General features: G+C 42.4%; 1 pseudogene; it reads left to right on the top strand.

The window, feature by feature from the left end:
* The first annotated feature begins 14,832 nt into the window (after window positions 1-14,832).
* Window positions 14,833-15,585, top strand: LOC149120288 (small ribosomal subunit protein eS6 pseudogene; annotated as a pseudogene).
* Window positions 15,586-25,305: the final 9,720 nt, after the last annotated feature.

Below are 25,305 nucleotides of genomic sequence, written 5' to 3'. Positions count from 1 at the left end.
ATGTAGACATTTTAGGGCTCTAGTTGGAGGAGATGCTGTCAATACCTTTGGAAATTCCTGTCTACCTACCCAAAGGATATCAGATCCTTGGTGCACTTTATAATTTATGGTGTTACCTCTCATCATAACTGTACAGTAAACTTCCTTGCTGGGGTCCAGGAGCTTAAAGTTTTGTGTTCTTGTAATAGCCTCCTTATAGTCCCTAACTCCTGTCTTGCTTTGGGGGTCCATTCCCTGATACTATTTAACTCTTGGTTTCCCTTCATCATAAGAGTAAAAGGTTTTGTCTTAATTCCAGGAACAGCTTGGGTCATCCAATTAAGGAGTCCTACTAACTTTTGTAGTTCATTTAGGGTGGGCTTCTCTGAAGTTCTGGCAACTCTAGTTTTTGCAATGTCCATTTATTTGGGTGCAACAAGTACCCCATCCATGAATAGGGATATTGTTCTTGTAATTTCTCATTTGGTGTCTTGAATCCCTTTTCTAAAAGCATTTTTCTGAGTTTTTCTATGGAATGATTGGACCTAATATATATATCATCCATATATTGATAAAGATCTACTTCTGGGTGTTGTTGTCTCCAGGGCTCTAGTATGTCCCTTAGTATACTTTGGTAAATCAAGGGACTTAATACAAAACCTTGTGGGAGGCAATTCCAAACATATCTATGGCCTGGACCTTGATTATTAACCTCTGGGATGGTAAAGGCAGTGCACTGCCTGAAGTCCTTATCTAGAGGGATGGTAAAATAAGCATCCCCTATATCCAAAACAGTAACCTGGTTTCTTCTTTGTAATCCTCCAGGGTGTGGAATACCTAATTGAACTTCTCTTCCCTTATCTACTAATTTATTAAGTTCTCTAAAATCTATTAACATTCATCATTTGCCGGATTTCTTCCTTATCACAAATATTGGGGTGTTCCAGGGATTATCTGGGTCTGCTGGAGATATCTTCCCTTCCTCTAGTAGTCTTTTTGTTATTTCCTTAATTCCTTCTAATTTTTCTTTGGTTAAAGGCCATTGGGGAATCAAGGGACCTTTATTAGGATCTTTCATTTTTATCTTTATTGGGGTAATTTGGGTAGAGAGTTGCGCCATAATTAGGGCTACCCCTAACTTCGTTAATATATCCCTTCCAAATATATTGATGGGAATATCTGGGGATATTAGAATGGATGTCTTTGTCTTCCTTCCTTTTTTGTCTTTCAGTGTAATCTGTGATATTTTTTGTAATTTAGAGCACCCTCCCACCCCTTCTATATTTTTCCATCCTTCTGTTATCCCTTCTTTTATTCCTTTAGCCTCTTGTTCCCTTATTATAGTTAAATCAGCCCCTGTGTCTAACAGTCCTATTATGTCTCCCCCCCCAGGTTTACCTTTAAGGTAGGTCTTTGTTTTAATTCTATTTTGGTAGTTTTGGGTAGATCCCTGTCGCAGGGGTTTCCATCTGTGCTTCCCCCAGGGGTGTCGCAGATGGCGGGATAGATGACTGGATATTCTGGGAAGATGCCATCATGGTCCGGGGGGCATTGCCCCCCGCTTTCCCGTTTTTTGGCTGTCTGCATACTTTTGCCATATGTCCTGTTCTCCCACAATTATAGCATTTTAGCAGAGTTTTTTCTCCACTCCTACAATTTCTTGCCATATGCCCCTTTCTTCCACATCTGTAACAAGTTCCCTGAAAACTTCTTGACCCTTGCTGTCTATCTCCAGCCTTTAAGGCCTCTGCCAGCATGGCCATCTTATAGGAGGTGGACCCAAATTCCCTACAGGCATACATTTTTTCTTCTAATGAATCTCCTGGTCTTAAATTTCTAAGCAACTTTTTACATTCTTCATTAGCATTTTGAATGCTCATGGTGTCCTTTAAATATGTTCTCCAATCCTCTCTAGATGTTTCCATATCAATCTGAGTAAATAATCGATTAATAAACTCAGGGTAGGGTTCTTTGGGCCCTTGTCTGATGCTAACTGCTTTAGGGGCCCCACTGATAGTTCTCTGGCATTCTTGAAGTGCCTCAAGAACCCATATTCTATAGAGGGTTCTGGCATCAGCAAATCTAGGGCCAGCTGCTTCTTCTGGTGATAATCCAATTCCCCTAATCTTATCTGATGTTAGTGGCATTGGTCCAGCCGCGTCGGCTGGGGGAGGGGGATGCATCTCATCCCATAGCATTGCCTTCTCTTTCATCTTATCTATGATTAGCTGTTTCTCTGCTGCAAAGCTAGGAGTTACATTCAGTAGCATATTGATGTCTACCGATGTAAAGTTCACTGAAATTACCACAAAATAAGTGATGGTAGCCGGGTGTGTGAGACCGTGTTGCTGAACTTGTTTAAGCCAAGTGCTATTAGTCCAGGTCCCACAGGCTCGTATTCTCGCCTACCACCTCTTAACATTATCGGGTAAGATGACTGTTCTTTTGCCTTTTCTTCCTTGCTTAACTCCCTGGGAACAACCTGAGGTTTTTGCCTACATTCTGCTATGGCGTCATAGAGCTTACAGGCGTCTCCTGTATTTTTTGGATTTAATGCCTTGCCACAACAAATTAACACCTTAAGGGTGTCTACTGCACATTTATAGTCTTTCCCTGTTGTGGCGCCTTCTCCTTTTTGTAGAAATTCCTCCAGGAGGTTTTCTACCTCTTCCAATGTCTGCAGATCTTGGAGGTCCCGTCCTGTACAAGCTGCTGCCAGCTTACAAGCCCATGTTATATTTCCTGGGGAGTAGCACTTCACTTTCTTGCCTCTTGATGCCTGGCCTGGAAGGACCTTCACCGTCTCTATACTCACTAGTGCCTGTCCATATTCTTTTGACTGGGACATCCCACCCATCGTGGTCTCTTTCAACCACCACTACTCACCCTTTTGACGATTCCTCAAGGGCTCATCTCCTCACCACCATCTGACTTCAGGTCCCTGTTCGGGCGCCAGCTGTCAGGATCTCCCCTCTTCAGGAACTGGCCAGGTTACCATGAAGGAAGAGTCGAGGAGACTGAGGAAGGTCAAGGTAAACACACTTTATGGATACTCTAGGTGACTAGGAGGAGAGATCGCTCAAGCCTACTCCTGAGGGCACTAGGCACTAGGGACCAGGAGCTTCTCCCCACGGGCACTAGGCACTACAGACCGGGGAGAGAGGCTGAGCAACCTTTGGTTTACAGCATCTGAGGGTCCCCTTATATACAGTTTCTAGAGGCTATCCCCGCCCACATTCCCACCCCCCAGGGTCCCATCATCATGGCAATGACAGTTTGTGGTTAGGCCATCTAGTTAGGCCATCTGTTTTCAAATCTTACCAGCTAGGGTGGCTACTACTCTACTTTTCCTTCAAGCTGCACGCCACTGTGACTGCGCAGTTACTTTCTTTCAAAGGGTGCTACAGTTACTTTGTTTCAAACCGTGCTACAATTACTTTCTCTGTGAATGGTTCCCTAACAATATAGGAGTTACTGAAAAAAGTAAAATCGTAAACTTTGAGATGAAATGAAATCATAACTTATCAACATCTATGGGATACAGCCAAAGCAGTTTTAAAGGGAAGTTGATAGCATTAACTTATATTAAAATACAGAATGGTCTCAAAGATCCAGTGATGCATCTCAAAGACACAGAAACACAGGAGGAAACCAAATGCAAAACCAGAAAGAGGTGAGAAATTGTGATGTCCAAAGCAGAAACAAATGAAATTGAAACTTAAAAAAGCAAAGGATCAATAAAACAAAAAGATATTTGAGCTGATTAATGTAATAGATTTTCCTTTAGCCAGACTTGCAAAGAAAAAAAGAGAAACATTCAAATAAAATTAGAGATGAAAAAGCAGACATTTGAACTGAAACAGAGGATGTTAAGAAACTACTATGAACAAGCATGTGCACATAAACTGACAAACGTCGAGAAAGTGGATAAATGAAGATTCTTAGAGCCTATCAAGATTAAATCAAGATGATATAAATCTAAATACAAGAATAAAAAGAAACAAGATTGCAGCAGTAATTAAACATCTGCCTTCCAGTAAAAATCCAAAACATTTTGGATTTGCTACTGAATTCTATTAAACATTTGAAGAAGAACTTATTCCAGTAATAGTCAAACCATTTCAAAATATTAAACGGGATGGAAGCTTGCTAAACTGACTTTACAAGGCCAGTGTCACTCTTATCAAAAACAAAAAAGACAAAACAATAAGAAAACAGACCTATATCCTTTTTGAACAAAGATGCAGAGATTCTCAAAAAACTTAATTAAAAAACCATATAAAAAAATCAGACATCATGATCAACTTCAATTTATCCCAAGAATCATGAGTGTTTCAACAATAGCAAGTCAATAAACAACATAAATCACAAGAAGAAATTAAAAGTAAAAAAGCATATGGCCACCTCAATAGAGGCAAAGACAATGTTGGATAAGATTCAACACCCCTTCATGTTTAAGAAAATACACAAATTAGATATAGAAGAAACATAGGGTCTGCCCAACCCTGACCAGGTTGGGAGACCTGGAAGAAGCTCTTGGCTCCTGACTTTGGATCGGCACAGCTCCAGCTGTTGCAGCCATCTGGGAAGTGAGCCAGCGGATGGAAGACCTCTCTCTCTCTCTCTACCTCTCTGTAACTCTGTTTTTCAAATAAATAAAATAAATCTTTTAAAAGTTGAAAACACTTCCCATCAGATCTGGACGAAGATAATAATGTCCACTTACACCACACTTCTTCAATAGGGTACTGGAAGTATTATCAAGACCATTTAGGGAGGAGAAAGAAATTAGCTTTTTTATACACTAAGGATGAACTCCTTGAAAGAGAATTCAAGAAAAAAGATCATTCACAATATCTACAAAAATCAAATGGATAAGAATAAATTTAACCAAAGAAGTGGAAGATTTCTACAATGCAAACTGCAGATCACTCATGAAGGCAATCAACAAGGAAACAAAAACCTGGGAAGTTACCTCTGCTTATGGATCAGAAGAGTCAATATCATTAAAATACTTACACTACATAAAGCAGTCTACAGATTCAACACAGTAACTATCAAAATATCAAGAACATTATTTACAGAATTAAAAAGTGATCCTGAAATTCATGAGATAAAAAAAAGACCCAGATTAGCCAAAGGTGTATATGGGGATTTGGGGGGCAGGGTCAGTCAACCTGCAGGCATCACAAGACCTGCCTACAAAACATATTACAAAGCCATATATATTAAAATTACACAGTATTGGTAAAGAAAATATATATAGCTCAATGGAGTGGAATACAGATCCCAGAAATTAATTGATGAATATATAGCATCTGCTTTTAGACTAAGATGACCAGCATCCCAAGTCACTGACGATAAAGCTGCATGAAGAGCCTAGAGGGAACCCTTCTTGGAGCTCCATGGGGAATAGTATACCTGCAAAACTAGAGGAGAGGAAGAAAAAGGGAGGGCACGTTTTTCTCTCCACACCACACTGCAACTGTGTCCTGTACAAGATGATAGAGCAGGCACCATTTCAGACATACCCAATAGCTGCACCAGCTTTGCAGTGCCAGAACCAGCCAAGTAGAGACTCCCGAGTCTGGTGGGGAGAGCTAACAGGGAGCTGGGTGTTCGTGACTGTGGGAGGCTTGTGTGCTGAGATGTGTGCATGAGAGGGCTCAGGGTGTGGCTGGGACTTTGGGATGTCACTGTGGGAGAACCCACAGGCTTAGGACTCCCTGGTTACCTGGTGAGGGACATGCTGCAGAATCTGAGCTTACTCTGAGGACTGCACAGATCCTTTGTGTGGTCACTGTGGCAGAGTGGATGAGTATAATACTCCCAGGGGCTAGCGCTCAGACACCAGTCTCCTTTGAGGAGAGGAGTTCAGCTAAGTAGAATAAACCTTTCTCCTGATAAAGAGCAAATTTACCATGTCAAATCTAGGTGTGTCACCATAGACATGCCTTTCACCATGGAGAACTGACAGAGTTCCGTGGTCACACCTACAACATGCCTCTAGCTATTCATTGAAAGCAGATACTCCACTAATCTACAGAGGCATAATACAAAGACAAAAGCTACCACAGTGAAAAAAAAGAAACCACTGGTCATCTCCACAAATGCCATTTAACAGGTGCACCAAAGGAAACAGTAAGGAAGAAAACAACACACCTGAATGAAACAACACTTGAATACTAGATTGTGAAGATGATAATACTGAAGAAATGCCAGAAATGGAATTCAAAAATTGATTACTCTGAAATAATCAGAAGCAAATGCATAAACTACTGAAATGCATAAATGACATGAAAGAAAATTTCTCCCATGAAATTGATACCTTAAAAGAGAAATCAAAATGAAATTAAGAATTCAATAGAGCCAGCGCCATGGCTCACTAGGCTAATCCTCTGCCTGCGGTGCCGGCACTCTGGGTTCTAGTCTTGGTTGCTCCTCTTCCAGTCCAGCTCTCTGCTGTGGCCTGGGAAGGCAGTGGAGGATGGGCCAAGTGCTTGGGCACTGCACCTGCATGGGAGACCAGGAGGAAGCACCTGGCTCCTGGCTTTGGATCAGTGCAGCGCATCAGCCGTAGTGGCCATTTAGGGGGTGAACCAACAGAAGGAAAACCTGTCTCTCTCTCACTGTCTAGCTCTCCCTGTCAAAAAAAGGAATTCAATAGAACAAATAAAAATGCAGTGGAGAGCTTTAACAGAATTGGAAAAGCAGAAGTAACAATAGCCAACTTAGAAGACAAATCACAAGAAATTATACAGTCAGACAAAAAAACAAGATAAAGTTAGAAAACTAAAAGACACTGTTGGAAATCTACAGGATGCTATCAAATGACTGAAAATATGAGTTCTAGGAGTTCCTGAAGGCATAGAAAGAAAGGATTGGAAGACCTGTTTAGTGAAATAGTAACAGAAAATGTCCCTAATTAGGAGAAAGAAAGGGACTTCCAAGTACAGGAAGCACACAGAACTAATGTACATGACCAGAAAAGATCCTTACCATGGCATTGTAATCAAACTTTCCACAGTGAAATAAAGAAAATGTACTAAAATGTGCAAGAGAAATGCCAATATTACTTTCAGAGGATCTCTAGTTAGACTCACAGTGGACTTCTCATCAGAAACCCCAAAGGATAAGAGACAATGACAAGATATATTACAAGTAATAAGAAAGCTGTCAACCCAGAACACTATACTCAGCAAAACTCTCCCATTTATGAACGAAGGTGCAATAAAGACCTTCCATAACAAGCAGAAAATGAAAGAATTTGTCACCAACCATCTAGCCCTGCAAAAGATGCTTAACAATGCACTGCACACAGTAACACAGAAACACGGTCATCTCTACAAGAGAAAATATCCCAGTAAATGTACAAAAAAAATCCAAAGTAAAAAGCAGGAATATTTTTGGGAAAATGGCAGGGCAAAGTTGTTACCTATCCATAATCACCTTGAATGTAAATGGCCTCAACTCTCCAGTTAAAAGACACACACTGGCTGAATGGATTAAAAAACAAAACTCATCTATTTGCTGCCTACAAGAAATACATCTCACCAACAAAGAGGCATGCAGACTGAAAGTGAAAGGATAGAAAAAGATATTCCATGTTAACAGAAACCAAAAAAGAGCTTGTGTAGGCATCCTAATATCAGACAAAATAGACCTTAATAAAAAAACTTAAGAGACAAAGAAGGGCACTGTGTAATGATTAAGGGATCAATTCAATAGGAAGATGTGACTATTATAAATGTATATGCACCCAATTTCAGGGTACCTGGCTATTTAAATAAATGTTAAGGAATCTAAATGAGACATAGACTCAAATGCAATATTAATGGGGCACTTCACACCACACTTAAGCAATGGATAGATGAACCAGACAGAAAATCAGCAAGGAAACAGCAGAGGTTATTGATACTATAGACCAATGGACCTAACAGATCTCTCTCTCCAGTGTATGGAACTTTCTCTAGTATCAGCCACATGCTAGGCAATAAAGCAAGTCTCACCAGTTCCAAAGAGTCATCATCATACCATGCATCTTCTCGGACCATCATGGAATGAAACTGGAATTCAGCAACTCAGTAATCTCTAGAACATATGCAATCACATGGAGACTGAACACCATGCTCCTGAATGAGCAGTGGATCACAGAAGAAATCAAGAGATTTTGACTGAGCACCAAAAAGGAAACCTGTTGAAGTGAAATGGACACTATGAGAAACAGTGACTTGATCAGCCCTTGTCCTGACTGTCGGGGAACAACTTAATACTTTATCCCTTTTAGTTTTTTTTTTTTTTGGTTCTACTTAATACTTAATACTATTGGTTGAACTCTTTAACACACAATTCTTCTTAAGTGTTGAAACTTAACTGAAAAGTCATCCCTGTAAAATATAAGAGTGGGAATAAGAGAGGGAGAAGATGTACAATTTGGGACATGCACAAGCTGGCTTGCCCCAAATGGTGGAGTTAGAAACGTGCCAAGGTATTTCAACTCAATCCCATCAAGGTGGCATGTACCAATGCCATCTCACTAGTCAAAGTGATCAGTTTCAGTTCACAATCAATCATAATGATAGGATTAAGAGTCAAAATGATCACATAAACAAGCCTAGTGTCTGCTAATACTAACTGATAACATTAAAAAGGAGAGAACGATCCAACATGGGAAGCAGGATACACAGCAGACTCATAGAATGGCAGATGTCCTAAATAGCACTCTGGCCTCAGAATCAGCTGTTAAGGCATTCAGATCTGGCTGAAGATCCCATGAGAGTATTTTAGGCATGGAAAGCCAAGACACTCTGGCAAAAAAAAAAAAAAACCTAAATGAAAGATCTCTGCAAGTGAGATCCCAGTGGAAAGAACGGGCCATCAAAGAAGGAGGTACCTTTCTCTGAAGGGGGGCGAGAACTTCCACTTGGACTACGACCTTGTTTAAATAAGATCGAAATCAACGAACTCAAAAGGCTTCCATAGCCTTGGCAACTCATGACAAGAGCCTAGGGTGATTACTGACACTATAAACAAGAGTGTCAATTTGTTAAGTCAACAACAGGAGTCACTGTGTACTTACTCCTCATGTAGGATCTCTTTCCTTAATGTGTTGTACAATGTGAATTAATGCTATAACTAGTACTCAAATAGTACTTTACACTTTGTGTTTCTGTGTGGGTACAAACTGTTGAAATCTTTACTTAGTATATACTAAATTGATCTTCTGTATATAAAGAGAATTGAAAATGAATCTTGATGTGAATGGAATGGGACAGGGAGCAGGAGATGGGAGGGTTGCAGGTGGGAGGGAAGTTATGGGGGGAAAAAGCCACTGTAATCCAAAAGCTGTACTTTGAAAATTTATATCTGTTAAATAAAAGTTTAAAAAATAAGAAGTAAAAAAAATTCTGAAAGCAAATGATGATGACAATACAACATACCAAAACTTATGGGATTTAGCAAAAGAAGTGTTAAGAGGAAAGTTTGTAGCAATTGGTGTATACACCAAATAAATGAGCTGTCAATGCATCTCAAGTACCTAGAAAAACAGCAGGAAACCAAACTCAAAACTAATAGGAAAAAAAAATTAAAGTGAGAGGAAATCAATAAAATTCAAACAAAAAATACAAAAGATAAGCAAAACAAAGAGCTGTTTTTTCATGCAATAAACAAAATTGGCAAAACATTTTTCCCACTAGCCATCAAGAGAGAGAGAAGACCCAAATCAATAAAATTAGAAGTGAAAAAGGAAGTGCAACAACAGACACCACAGGAAAAAAAATCAGAAATTACTCCAGAGAGCTCTATGCCAACAAACTGGGAAACCTACAAGAAATGGACAGATTCCAGGCCACATACCACGTTCCTGAGTTGAGCCATGAAGACATAGGAAACCTAAACAAACCAATTACCCAGTCATAAATTGAATCAATAATAAAGAGCCTCGCAAAAAAGAACAGCCTGAGACCAGATGGCCTTCCTGCTGAATTCTACCAGACATTTAAAGAACTAACTGCAATTCTTCTCATGTTATTCAAAACAATTGAAAGGGAGGGAATCCTCCCAAATTCTATGAAGCCAGCCATCACCTTAATCTCTAAACCTGAAAAAGATGCAACTGAAACAACGAATTACAGATCAATTCCCCTGATGAACATAGATGCAACAATACTGAACAAAATTCTAGCCAATCAAATTCAACAACATATTAGAAAATCATCCACCCAGATGGACCAAGTGGAATTTATCCTTGGTAAGCAGGGATAGTTCAACATTTGCAAATCAATCAATATGATACGCCACATTAACAAACTGCAGAACAAAAACCATGTGATTGTCTCAATAGATGCAGAGAAAAATTTGAAAAAATACAACACCCTTTCATGATGAAAACTCTAAGCAAACTGGGTATAGAAGGAACATTCCTCAACATAATCAAGGCAATTTATGACACAACCACGGCCAGCATCCTATTGAATGGGGAAGACTTTGAAGCATTCCCACTGAGATCCAGAACCGGACTAGGATGCCCACTTTCACCATTGATGTTTAATATATTCCTGGATGTTTTAGCCAGAGCCATTAGGCAAGAAAAAGAAATCAAATGGATACAAACTGGGAAGAAGGAATTCAAACTATCCTTATTAGCAGAAAATAATTCTATATAGGGGATCCAAAAGTCTCTACCAAGAGACTATTAGAACTCATAGAAGAGTGTGGGAAAGTAGCAGGAAGTAAAATTAACACAAAAAATAGCCTTTGTATACACAGAGAATGCCAATACTGAGAAACAACCTCAAAAATGAATCCCATTCACAATAACTACAAAAAATCAAATACCTTGGAAATAATGTAACCAAGGTAGTCAAAGATCTGCACAATGAGAATTAACAAATATTAAAGAAAGAAATAGAAGCAGATACCAAAAAAATTGGAAAAATCTTCCATGTCCATGGATTGGAATTATCAATATCATCAAATGTCCATTCTCCTGAAAGCAATTTTCAGATTCAATGTGATACCAATCAAAATACCAAGGACTTTTTTTCAGATATAGAAAATATGATGCTGAAATTCACATGGAATCACAGGGGACTTTGGATAGCTAAAGCGATCTTTATAACACAAAGTCAGAGGCATCACAATAAAAGATTAAGACATACTACAAGGCAGTTATAATCAAAATAGCCTGGTACTGATACAAAAACAGATGGATAGACCAATACAACAGAATAAAAATCTAGAAATCAACCCAAGCATCTACATCCACCTTGTATTTGACAAAGGAGTTAAAACAAATCTTTGGAGCAAGGACAGTCTCTACAACAAATGGTGCTTGGAAAACTGGATTTCCACACGCAGAAGTATGAAGACCCATACGTTTCACATTACACAAAGATCTACTCAACATGAATTAAAAGATCTAAATCTATGACCTGGCACCAAATTATTAGAGAACATTTTGTAAAACACCGCAAGACATTGGCACAGGCAAAATGTTTTTGGAAAAGACCCCAGAGGCACAGGCAATCAAAGCCAAAATTAACAAATGAGGTTACATCAAATCAAGAAGTTTCTATACCACAAAAGAAACACTCAGGAAAGTGAAGAGGCAACTGACAGAGTGGGAGAAATTATTTGCAAACTATGCGACCAATTAAGGATTAATAACCAGAATATACAAATACATCAAGGGACTCAACAGCAAGAAAACAAACACCCATATTAAGAAATGGGCAAAGGACTTAGACATTTTTCAAAAGAGGAAACCCAAATGGCCAATAGACACATGAAAAAATATTTAGGCTCACTAGCCACCATGGAAATGCAGATCAAAACCACAATGAGGTTTTACCTCACCCCAGTCAGAATGGCTTTCATACAGAAATCAACAAACCACAAATGCTGGTGAGGGTGTGGGGAAAAAGGTATCCTAATTCACTGTTGGTGGGAGTGTAAACTGGTAAAACCACTATGGAATACAGTATGGAAATACCTCAGAAATCTGAATTGAGACCTGCCGTATGGCCCGGCCACCCCCACTCCTGGGAATGTAGCCAAGGTAAATGAAATCAGTAAATTAAAGAATTATCTGCACCCTCATGTTTATTGCAGCTCAATTCTCAATAGCTACAACATGGAGTCAACCTCAATGCCTGTCAACCAAAGACTGGATAAAGAAATCATGGGATATGTACACTATGGAATACTTTTTTTTTCTTTTTTTAAAATTTTATTTTATTTAATGAATATAAATTTCCAAAGTGCAGCTTATGGATTACAATAGCTTCCCCCCCATAACTTCCCTCCCACCCACAACACTCCCCTCTCCCACTCCCTCTCCCTTCCATTCACATCAAGATTAATTTTTAATTATCTTTATATACATAAGATCAATTTAGCATATATTAAGTAAAGATTTCAACAGTTTGCACCCACACAGAAACAGAAAGTGTAAAATACTATTTGAGCACTAGTTATAGCATTAATTAAACACCTAAGAGTAATTGTGTATTAATTACAGAGTTCAACCAATAGTTTTAAGTAGAACATAAAAAATACTAAAAGGGTAAAGTATTAAGTTTTTTGTTATATAGTTATTTTTTTATTTAATAAATGTGAATTTACAAAGTGCAACTTTTGTATTGTTGTGGCTTCCCGCGCCCCACCTCCCTCCCTCCCTCCCGTGGCCCTCCCTTCTCCCACTCCCTCTCCCATCCCGCCCTTCATCACATTTCATTTTCAATTACCTTCATATACTGAAGATCAACTTAGTATATACTAAGCAGAGATTTCAACAGGTTGCACTCACACAACCGCACAAGGTATAGGGTATTGTTCGACTAGTAGTGTTGTTTTTGAGTTTCATAGTTAAACATATTAAGGACAGAGATCCTGTGTGGGGAGCATGAACCCAGTGACTCCTGTTGATTTAACAATTGGCACTCTTATTTATGATGTCAGCAATCACCTGAGACTCTTGCTATGAGCTGTCTAGGCTATGGAAGCCCCTTGAGTTCACCAACTCTGAATTTGTTTATTCAAGGCCATATCACAGTGGAGGTTCCTTCCTCCCTTCAGAGAAAGGTGCCTCTCTCCTTGGCCATCTTCTACTACTTTCTCAGGCCATAGCAGAGAGCTGGATTGGAAGAGGAGCAGCCAGATCTCAAACCAGTGCCCATATGGGATGCTGGCACTTCAGGCCAGGGTGTTAACCCGCTGCACCACAGCGCCAGCCCCATGTGCAAGATTTCTAAATGAGGAGAGATTGTTGAATTGTATCAAGTGATTTCTCTGTCGAGGTGATCATATGAGCTTTCTCCTTCCTTCTATTGAAGTGATTTGTGATAGGCTTCTTGGTGTGCACAGGTTGAATGTACCTGAATCCCTGTGATAAACCCCACTTGATCAGTATGAATGATTTCTTATTAAGTTCATTTTGCTAGAGTTGGTTGAGGATTTTGCAGCTGTGTCCACTGGGGACACTGACTTGTAGTTTTATTTTTTTGGTTGTATCCTTGCCTGGTTTTGAAGTAGAGGTAATGCTGTCCTCCTAGAATGAATTTGGAAGGTTTCTCTCCCTTTGAATTTTTAGGGGCTACTTTGAGATTAATCAGTTTGGTTCTTACTGAGAGTTTGCTAAAATGAAGCCACAAAGCCATCTGGTCCTGGGCTTTTCCTTGCTGGGAGCTTTTTTCTTACTGCTTCCAACTCTCAGCTTTTGTTGGTCTCTCTTCATGCTGCAGGTGTGGTAAGTCACACCTACAGAATTTTATCTTTCTTTTTTGACGGGCAGAGTTAGACAGTGAGAGAGAGACAGAGAGAAAGGTCTTCCTTTTTCCGTTGTTTCACCCCCCAAATGGCTGCTACGGCCAGCTCGTTGTGGCCAGCATGCTGCGCCGATCCAAAGCCAGGAGCCAGCTGCTTCCTCCTGGTCTCCCATGTGGGTGCAGGTCCCAAGCACTTGGGCCATTCTCCACTGCCTTCCCGGGCCACAGCAGAGAGCTGGCCTGGAAGAGGGGCAACCGGGACAGAATCTGGTACCCTGACTGGGACTAGAACCCGGTGTGCCGGCGCTGCAGGCGGAGGATTAGCCTAGTGAGCCATGACGCCAGCCCTTATCTTTCTCTTAATGGTTCTCAAATTTGTTGGCATGTGGTTTTCACAGTCTATAATGGGCAGTGATGTTTCTGTGTTATCATACACGTTGTCACATTTTCATGTCTGCTATTGACTTGAGTCTTCTCTGTTTTTATTGTCTACCTAAAAATTTGTTCACAAGTGTATTTTTAAAAATATTTATTTCATTTATTTGAAAGAGTTACAGAGAGACAGAGGCAGAGAGGTCTTCTATCTGCTGGTTCACTCCCCAGTTGGCCATAATGGCTGAAGCAGTGCTGATCCAAAGCAGGAGCCTCTTCCAGGTCTCCCACATGGGTAAAGGGGCCCAAGGATTTGGGCCATCTTCCACTGCCTTCCCAGGCCACAGCAGAGAGCTGGGTCAGAAGTGGAGTGGCTAGGACTTGAACCTGCACCCTTACGGGATGCCCGCAATGCAGACTGGGGCTTTAACCTGCTGTGCCACAGCACCAGCCCCCACAACAGTATTTTTTCCTTCATACTACCTGAACTCTTAGTGTAGAGTTACCCTTAGGAGTATAAAGTAAACTAAAAATAGATTTTTGTAAAAATTAATGGAAATAGGAGAGGGAGGAGGAAGAAGGGTTGGAGCGTGGGTGGGAGGGAGGGAAGGATGGGGAATATCACTATGTTCCTAGATCTGTATATAGGAAATACATGAAACTTGTATACCTTAAATAAAATTTAGCCTCCGAAGCGGCCAGCTGCTTCAAAATGAAGCTGAATACCTCCTTCCCAGCCACTGGCTGCCAGAAACTCATCCAAGTGGACAATGAACGTAAACTTTGTACTTTCTATGAGAAGCGTATGGCCACAGAAGTTGCTGCCGACACCCTGGGTGAAGAATGGAAGGGTTATGTGGTCCGGATCAGTGGTGGGAATGACAAACAAGGTTTTCCCATGAAGCAAGGTGTCTTGACCCATGGGCGGGTCCACCTTCTGCTGAATAAGGGGCATTCCTGTTACTGACCAAGGAGAACTGGAGAAAGAAAGCTCAAATCAGTTCGGGGCTGCATTGTTGATGCCAATTTGAGTGTTCTCAACTTGGTCATTGTAAAAAAAAGAGAGAGAGAGAGAGATATTCCTGGATTGACAGATACCACGGTGCCTCGTCGCCTGGGTCCTAAAAGAGCCAGCAGAATTTGTAAGCTTTTCAGTTTCTCTAAAGAAGATGATGTATGCCAGTATGTTGTAAGAAAAGCCCTTAAACAGGGTAAGAAACCTAGGACCAAAGCACCCAAGATTCGGCGTCTAGTTACTCCACGTGTCCTGCGACACAGACGCCGGTGAATTGCTCTGAAGAAACAGTGTACTAAGGAGAACAAGGAGGAGGCTGCAGAATATGCTAAACTCTCAGCCAAGAGAATGGAGGAGGCCAAAGAAAAATGCCAGGAATGGATTGCCGGGAGATGTGGGCTGTCTTCTCTGAGAGCGTCTACTGCTAAATCTGAGTCCAGTCAAAACTAAGGTTTAATAACAACAAATAAATAAGATTGTGTTTCAGACCTCAAAAAATAAAAATAAATACAAATTTTGTTCACCTTTTCAAAAAACCTAATCCACTCATTGTTGGGGAATGGGACAGCCTGGCCAGCTGTGCCCCTCCCAACATGTACAAGCACAAGAAGTTTAGTGCTGGGCTTTTTCCACCCTGCCTGTTGCTAACCGCAAGATCCTGTTTTGACTTTAAGCATCCTGTTATTGCATGTTTCCCACATTTACTAAGTTTTGTTTCCTGCTGATTTGGTAACATGTTTTCCATGAATCATATATAAACAGGTGGACGGTGGGAGGGGGATATATAAGAGGGTTGGAGGAGGTGAAGACAGCGGGCGTTCACCACATGTAAGCCGAGTCTGCTAAAAAATAAAGTGGAAGCTGAAAAGCCGATAAACGTGTCTGGTGTCTCTGAGGTCTCGCCGGTGTTAACCTATCCGGAAGGTGCATGCCTGCAACTGGTGCCATGACTCGGATCGCTGCAATGCAGAAAGAAGGTAAGAAAAAAAATTCTATAGACGGGAGTCTAGGGGAAAAAGCCTAGGAATACCGCGGTACAATGGGGAACACACAGTCCACCACGAAAATGCACCTATTGATTAGCCGCCTTTTAAAGGCAGCGGGTACGCCTGTAAAGAGTGTAGCTGTGTGCAATTTTACTAGGATACTATATAAAACTTGTCCTTGGTTTGTTGAAGGAGATTTATCACAGGTTTGGTGGAGATGGGTGGGATGTGAATTGCGAAATGCTGGAGTCGAGGAGGGAGTGATCCGCTTGTGGTATCTGATAGATACTGCCTTACGGTCGGGGGATGACCAGGTCGGGGAACTCTTAGATGAAGGCTCTGAACTACTGGAGGAGCTCAGCGAAGACTCCTGTGATAGTAGCGAAAAAGGAGACAATATAGAGGAACAAAGGATGGAAGCAAGCAGAGGAGCCCGACCAAAAGCGAAACATCCACAGACGCTGGAATTGCCTCCACTTTACCCCAAGTTGCCCTTAATACCCTCCACTCCTCCTTACGAACTGCCCCCTCATCCTATGTGCTGTTGCTGTTTTGCCGGCAATGCTTCAAGTGAGATGAGGCCCATAGTTCTAGAGTCTGGGCCGGAGAAACAGACTAGAAGGCAAATACTTGAAAACAAAAGTGCTCATAATGACGATGAAGCCACTTTTCTTATAAATACTGGGGAATCAACTCCCCACCCACCGCGGCGCCTGAAACCAAATTGGGCAGAGTTCTTTAACCCCCATCAGATCTTTCCAGTGACTGAAGACCGCCAAGGAAATCGCGGGTGGACTCCGGTCAACTTTACAGCATTAAAAGAGCTGCAAAAGGCAGTGACTCTCTACGGGCCACATGCTAACTTCACCAAAGCTATCCTAGGAACCTTAGGCACTCAGGGCCTAGTCCCTGAAGATTGGAGAAATGTCTGCAAGGCAGTCCTTTCAGGGGGAGATTATCTCTTATGGTCAGCTGCTTATAGGGAACTAGCTCGTACTCAGGCGGTGCAAAACTGAGCAGATGGACAACCTGCCTGGAATGAGGACATGTTAAATGGAGAGGGAGCATTCCATGCAGAAGCGGTGCAAGCTTGGTGTCCCCGGGAGGTATTACAACAAATAAGAGATACAGCCTTGAGGGCCTGGAAGGTAGTGCCAAAAAAGGGGGAAGTTAAACACAGTCTTACTAAGATAATACAAGGACCGACCGAGCCTTATGCAGATTTTATTAACCGCCTTTATGAAGCTGCGGGCAATCTGTTTGAGTCTCCTGAAGAGGCCGCACCCTTGCTGAGACGACTGGCATATGAAAATGCTAATAAGACTTGTCGCTCCACGCTAAGGCCTTGGCAACATAAGGACATCCCTACCTTTATGAAAATTTGCAGAGATGTCATGGATGATGTTGCCTCTGGGGCTCATGCTGCTATGGCAATGGCTAAGGCCAATAGAGTGAATGACCACAAATGTTTCGCTTGCGGCCAACCCGGACATGTAAAAAAGGAATGTAGACAACATAAGCCCAACAAACGACAGCCAGGATTATGCCCTAAATGTGGGAAAGGTAATCATTGGGCCAGTGATTGTTATTCTAAGACTGATAGAGCAGGAAACCCCATTCCCCAAGAGTCAAAAAATGGGAGAGGGGCCCCAGCACACCGGGGCCTGAAGCAAAATTGGGTGCGCCAGCAATCAAAAAAAGGGGATCAGGAACAGTAAGCTGTTTCGAATTGCAGCCAACGGAGTCTCAAATATTAACTCCAGCTATGGGTCTTCAAATCATTGATGTAGTCCCTACTAAAAATTCTCTTCCCAATACTGGCTTCGGACTAGTGATTGGATGAGCCACCAATTTTCAGCGCGGACTCCAAATTCAGCCAACAATAGTAACTTTCCCCACATGCAAACCTAAAGTTATCGTTCAAGCCACCTTAGGTGCAGCTATCGTAGATAATGACAGACCCCTAGCACAATTACTATGCTGGGAAAAAATTAGAGATCAGAGAGCTAAACAAGGAAGTAATTTTGCAGCACTCTCCTTATCATTGGAAAACAGACCACTTTGGCCTCTTGTCATTCAGGGAAAAACAATACAAGGCTTGTTAGATACTGGGGCTGATGTAAGTATTATAGACGCAGATGACTGGCCTCCCTCCTGGCCAACACAAGAGTCAGAGAATACACTGGTAGGGTTGGGTACTACCCATGCTCCACCTAGGAGTGCCAGCATCCTCACTTGGACCGACAATGAAGGCCATTCTGGACAGATCCAACCATATATCTGTAAGCTGCCAGTTACCCTTTGGGGACGAGACGTCCTACAGGAACTAAGACTTACCTTGACTAATGAAAAGGGAAAACAACAAGGATCGCAGGCTGCGTGGAACATCATGACACGAATGGGATATAAAGGTGGAGGCCTGGGAGCTAGGGAACAGGGTATTACAATGCCCATTAGTCCAAAAGGAGAAAAGGACAGGCATGGACTGGGTTTCCAGGAGGGGCCACCGCACCGCAGCCAATCCCTGTAACTTGGCTCTCCTCTAAGCCAGTGTGGATTTCGCAGTGGCCCCTTACAGAAGAAAAATTGGCTGCTGTAAAAACCTTAGTAGAGGAACAATTAGGGGCAGGACATCTTCAGCCATCTACTTCTCCTTGGAATACTCCTATCTTTGTGATTAAAAAGAAATCAGGTAAATATCACCTACTTCATGATTTAAGAGCTATAAATAAACAAATGCAACCTATGGGGGCCACCCAACCCGGCCTCCCCGTTTTAACCATGCTACCTAGAGAATGGAAACTAATAGTAGTTGATATAAAGGATTGTTTTTTCTCTATCCCCCTAGCCAAGGAAGATAGACAACGTTTTGCCTTTACAATTCCCTCTATAAATCATATAGGACCCAATGCTCATTTTGAATGGACGGTATTGCCACAAGGAATGACTAATAGTCCCACATTATGTCAAATATATGTTGCTAAGGCTATTGCACCTGTAAGAAAATTATTTCCACAAATGACAATAGTACACTACATGGGTGATAGTCTATTGGCTGCTCTCAACCAGGAAGAATTAGATAAAGCCTTTTTGCATTAGAGCAATCCCTAAACAATTATAATCTTATCTTATCCCCTGAAAAGATTCAACGAGTTCTTGCAGTCCAATATTTAGGACTACGGATTACCCCTACCACAGTAAAGCCTCTTGATTTTAATATCTCCACTCATCATGTTAAAACCTTAAATGACTTACAAAAATTGTGTGGAAGTTTAAACTGGATTTGGCCTTATTGTAAAATGACTACTAAAGAAATGCGCCCTTTGTTCCGACTTCTGGAAGGCGATGCATGCCTAAATTCACCCAGACAACTTACAAAGGAGGCAAAAGCAGTATTAAAAATTTTTGAACAGCACCTTAAGAGCACTGCTATGCAGCGGTGTGACCCCACTATGCCCTTAAGTATTTTGGTGTTCATACGAAGTCATTATCCCTATGCTTTACTCTGGCAAGAAGGACCGTTGTTGTCTATATACCCACATAACCATATGCCCAGATCTATTACCTCCTATGCGGAGGCTATGGGAAATTTAGTTTTACAAGCCATCCACTGAGTTGTAGAAATTGCAGGGAGAAGACCACAGTCCTGCATTCTTCCGTTAGAATCTGTAGTCATTCAGGAGTGGGCTAAGGAAACTTGGCAATGGTCCCACATCACCATCACCCTTGACATAAGTGTAGATAACCATTATCCCAATCATCCCTTTATTAGATTTTGCAACATGGTACCCTTACACTATTTTAAAAGAGTTTATTCTAATCCCATTCCCAAAGCACCCACAGCTTTTACTGATGGAGCAAAAGGAGCTACCAGGGTGGCTATTTTACAAGGTCAGGTGCATCATGCAGTTACTGCGTCTCCCTCACCTCAACATGCAGAGCTAGCTGTAGTGGCTAAGTTATTAAATATGGTTGAGGGTCCTCTTAATATCATTTCTGATAGCTTATATGTTGTTAATGCTGTTAAGAGGCTAGGCTCCCCTTCGTTAATATCCAAAAGTTCTACAGTGTTTCCTTATTTTGAGCTTGTTCAGCACGCTTTATTTAGGAGATCAGATCCCATTTTTATCACCCATATTAGCACATACCTCTCTGCCAGGTCCTCTCACTGCGGGAAACGCCCTTGTCGATCAACATTGCCACTTCCTTTTAGCTTGCACTGCCATGGAACAGGCAACGGAATATCACAAACTTTGGCATGTTAATAGTAAGACCTTAAGTATGAGATTTAATATCCCTATTTGTAAAGCTAAATCTATTGTCCAAAATTGTGAAAAATGTGTTATTCATCAGCCTGTTACTATGCCCACTGGAGCTAATCCCCTGGGCCTCATCCATGTCACATTTGGCAAATGGATGTAATGCATATCCCTGCCTTTGGCAAGCTATCCTGTGTCCATGTTACGGTGGATACTTACTCAGGAGTAGTTATGGCTACCGCGGCTGCCAAAGAGTCCGCCTCCCATGTAATGCAACATATGTTACAATGTTTTGCTTCTTGGGGAATTCCTAATATAATAAAAACTGATAATGGACCTGCTTATACTTCTAAGGCTTTTGCTGAGTTTTTAGCAACTTTTCATATTTCTCATTTAACCGGCATCCCATATAACCCTACTGGACAAGCCGTTGTGGTGGCACTAATCTGTATCTGAAAAATTTTGTGTTAAAACAAAAAGGGGGAATAGGGGCACTATCCCGTTCCCCTAAAGACATTCTCAACCTCGCCTTACTTACCATAAATTTTTTAAATAAAAAAACTGATGGTCTCACCCCGGCAGAACATCATGTAATCTCGGAACAGACCCCCAGTAGTAATAAACCCCATGAACTGACAGAATCTCAACCACCCGTTAGAAAAATGATTATGTGGAAAGACCCACAAGATAACAAATAGAAAGGCCCATACCCATTAATAAGACGGGTACGAGGCGCTGTTTGTTTTCTCCCACAGGAAGAAAAAAATCCAATCTGGACTCCAGAAAGACGGACAAGAACAATAGAGTGGCAAGATGATGATGATTCTACTCCTACTAGTAGTGACACAACTGTCACCGATGATGGCCAAGCTGGATGAGTATTGGGGTCTCTTGAGAGCCCTACCTCTCCTTCTACCTGTTTCTAATTCTTCTAACCTTCTGCCAGTTGTGTATTTGCATAACTCTACCATAGGTGAAAGATTTGGAGTGCCTTACAACAGTCTTGTCAATTCTTCCCATCAGGGCCAGGTTAACTTACCCATCCACCTTTCGGGAGCGCTATGCTTCCATAAGCCTAAGTTTGGTGCAGATCTTTGTGGTTATAATTATACCGGCTTTCCTACACCATGTATTAATTTGGCCACTTATTCCATGGGAGATGTTATCAACTGGAATGAGTCAGGTAGTTCTTACACAGCCAATATTACAGGGGAACTTATAGCCTTTCGATCTGAGTCGCTACCTCTCAGGTGCCAGGAGTGTCACAGACCATTTGCTCCTTACCCTCCTACCAATCCACTTCCTTCTTGCACTCCTCAGGCACCCCCAATTCTCCAGATGCCTGTCCACCTCTGATTGATTCCCTGTTGCTCCTTAATGTTAATTTCTTTGCACCTTCTTGATTTGCCTTTTCTTTCTTTTTTTTTTTTTTTTGACAGGCAGAGAGTGGACAGTGAGAGAGAGAGACAGAGAGAAAGGTCTTCCTTTTGCCGTTGGTTCACCCTCCAATGGCCGCCGCGGCCAGCATGCTGTGGCCAGTGCACCACGCTGATCCAAAGGCAGGAGCCAGGTGCTTCTCCTGGTCTCCCATGGGGTGCAGGGCCCAAGCACTTGGGCCATCCTCCACTGCACTCCCTGGCCACAGCAGAGAGCTGGCCTGGAAGAGGGGCCACCGGGACAAAATCCGGCGCCCTGTCCAGGACTAGAACCCGGTGTGCTGGCACCGCAAGGCGGAGGATTAGCCTAGTGAGCTCTGGCGCTGGCTATGATTTGCCTTTTCATCACCCAATGAAACCCATGTATCATCCCGTTTGCCTTCAGCCTCCCTTCTTTTGGTGTCGCTGTAATGCTACTAATAATACTTGCACTACAGGAGTTATTTCCTCATGTGTTAAAGGAAAATTAAATGAAGTGGAAACACTGGTGGTTGTGCAGATTCCCATTTGGGTTCCTGTACCAGTTGCGGTGTCTGAGAAGGACTTCTCAATGGCTGTTTGACACAGGAGAGACTTTGGGGTCACCGCAGTCGTCGTTGCAGTAATTGCGGCGTTATCAGCTGGTGTGACTACTATTGGCATGGCCGTGAGCCAAACCTCCACACTGTCCACACTTGATAGCATCACAAGATCTACCACCCAGGCACTTGATGATATACTGCTATTCAGCTGTTAACTCAATGAACGGATTTATTGCAAGATCAGGCCTGGCTGGCATACCCTGTGTTATTCGATCTACTGCAGTTTGTGTTACCGCCTACCCCTACAACCACTTTTCATTTGCCGCTAATCAGTCCCATCTTTTGGGTAGCATGTTAAATGGTAGTTGGAATCCAATTGAACAATGGGCCGCTATTATAGGGTTGGCTCTTGTTGTGCTTATAACAGGATCAATTATTGTTCAGATCTTGCAAGGGCTGTTCAGGCATCAGCGTAATACGCAAATGGTGGTTAAATAAGCCATGCTAACATTCAAAAACCAGTACCCCATGCAAAATGGACAGATTCAGGTGTGGCTGAATCTGCTGGACCGGTATTCAAAGACGGGTAAGTTCTGAGAGGTCTTCAAGGCAACCTAAGACAGGGCATGAACGCTCCCTCCACACCTCATGTTCATGTGCCAATGATGGGTAAGCCCGATAGATGCTGTTGGTCACCTAAGACAGGCACAGTACCACTCCATTTTGCAAAGCAATAAGGGGGAGATGTCAGGGAATGGGACAGCCTGGCCAGCTGTGCCCCTCCTGACATGTACAAGCAAAAGAAGTTTAGTGCTGGGCTTTTTCCACCCTGCCCGTTGCTAACCGCAAGATCCTGTTTTGACTTTAAGCATCCTGTTATTGCATGTTTCCCACATTTACTAAGTTTTGCTTCTTGCTGATTTGGTAACATGTTTTCTGTGAATCATATATAAACAGGTGGATGGTGGGCGGGATATATAAGAGGGTTGGAGGAGGTGAAGACAGCGGGCATTCGCGACATGTAACCCGAGTCTGCTAAAAAATAAAGTGGAATCTGAAAAGCTGATAAACGCGTCTGGTGTCTCCGAGGTCTCTCTGGCATTAACCTATCTGGAAGGTGCACGCCTGCAACTCATCTTTTTAAAAAAATTTTATTTCATGTTTCAGTTCTGATATTATTTCTGTCTTCTAACTCTGGGATTTTCTTGCTTTTTGCGGTCCTTGAGGTGCATTGTTGTGTTTGTTGCATTTGCATTTCTTAGGCCATCCTCTGCTGCTTTCCCAGGTGCATCAGCAGGGAGCTGGATCAAAAGTGCAGCAGCTGGGATTTGAACTGGCACCCATATGGGATGCCGGTGCTGCAGGCAGAGGCTTAACTTGCCACACCATGGTACTGGGCCCTCAAATCCATTTTTCAAAGTTCATTCTGATGCGCCCTAACCTCTGCTGCTGCCTGGAGGTGCTCGCAGCCTGAGCCCTGAGGGGCCGTGTGGTGTCCTGGCCAGCCTCGAGCACCCTTGGTGCGGCTTTGGCTCACAGCTAGTTAAATGCCCTTGAACTTGTCCCCCATGTACATAGAAATTATCTAGGGGCTGGTGTTTGTGATGTAGCAGGTAATGCTGCTGCCTGTGATGCCAGCATCCCATATGGGCTGCTGTTCAAGTCCTGGCTGCTCCACTTCCAGTCCAGCTCCTTGCTAATGCACCTGGGAAATTAGTGGAGGATGGCACAAGTGTTTGGGCCCCTGCAGCCATGTGAGATCTGGAAGAAGCTCCTGGTTCCTGGCTCTTGACTTTGGTCAGGGCCAGCTTCAGCCATGAGGCCATTTGGGTAGTGAACCAGTGGATAGAAGATCTGCCTCTCTCCCCCTCTCTCCCTGTAACTCTGCCTTTCAAATAAGTAAAAATAAATCTCTAAAAGATTATCAAAAATATGTTGATACTGAGATCACATACAGCATCCTAAGTATATAGCCACTTAGTCTGAGTCGATGCCACCTACAATAGCATACACAAATTCTGCTCCTGTGTGCCTTGGTCCAATACTGCTTTTCTTGTTATTGATAACATAGTCATGCCTTGTGTGCACAAACTTGCCTGTGTATAATTTTATGTAATTCCCTCTTAAGTGTTATAGGAGTAAAAGGTGGATTCCTGGGGCAGCATAAGTCACCTCCTGGCGTCTACATCCCACATAGGATTTCCTGGGTTTACATCTGGTCCAGTCCTGATTTCAGCTTCCTCCTGATGTGCACTGTGGGAGACAGCAAGTCTCACAAGGGCCCAAAACGCAGCCCACAGTTCTTTGTGGGCTCCAGTGTTGGAGTGTGGGTGGGCGTGGATGATACAGGACTTTGCTTGTCATGGAATGGGAGCTGGAAACACATCTGCTTAGAAGCTGACAACCAAGGCACAGAGATGAGTCTGAATCCCATTGTTTCAAGCATGTGGGGGCAAAACCCCCAAGTTATTTCTGGGAATCTGTGCCACCACTGGGAGAAGTACTAGGCTAAGACTGTCGGGGCGTGTGTTTGGGAATTTGTAATTTGCCAGAGGATACAGACATGCAGGCAGTTTACAATAGACCCTTTCCGGGCCATATTCAGGAGTGGGAGTTGATTTCCCTCAGATGAGAGTGTGAGTTTTCTACATGAGTGCAGATTTGTGTTAGCCAATATAGTATATCTTCTCCTAGACAAGCCCTTGTTCACCCCTCATACACACTGCTCTGCACAAAGGTGCCTTGCCCAAGAACTCCTCTTCACTATTCCTCCCTGTGAGAAGTAAACACTTGGTTCATTTTCAAAGTAAGGATGGTAGATTCCGTGCACATGGGAGTGCTTAGGGACCCAGGAAGGTTGTGGCCAAACAGCTGAAGCAAATGCCAGGAAGATTGTCATGCTGTTGTTACTCAGCCAATGAGGAACTGGGGGAGGGATCTGCTTGCTAGGAAATAAATAGCTTTCTGG

This window comes from Oryctolagus cuniculus, chromosome 19, assembly GCF_051225735.1.
Source record: "Oryctolagus cuniculus isolate XC-2025 breed Fujian yellow rabbit chromosome 19, ASM5122573v1, whole genome shotgun sequence".
Taxonomy (NCBI): Eukaryota; Metazoa; Chordata; class Mammalia; order Lagomorpha; family Leporidae; genus Oryctolagus; species Oryctolagus cuniculus.
This window is presented reverse-complemented; position numbering and strand designations above follow the sequence as displayed.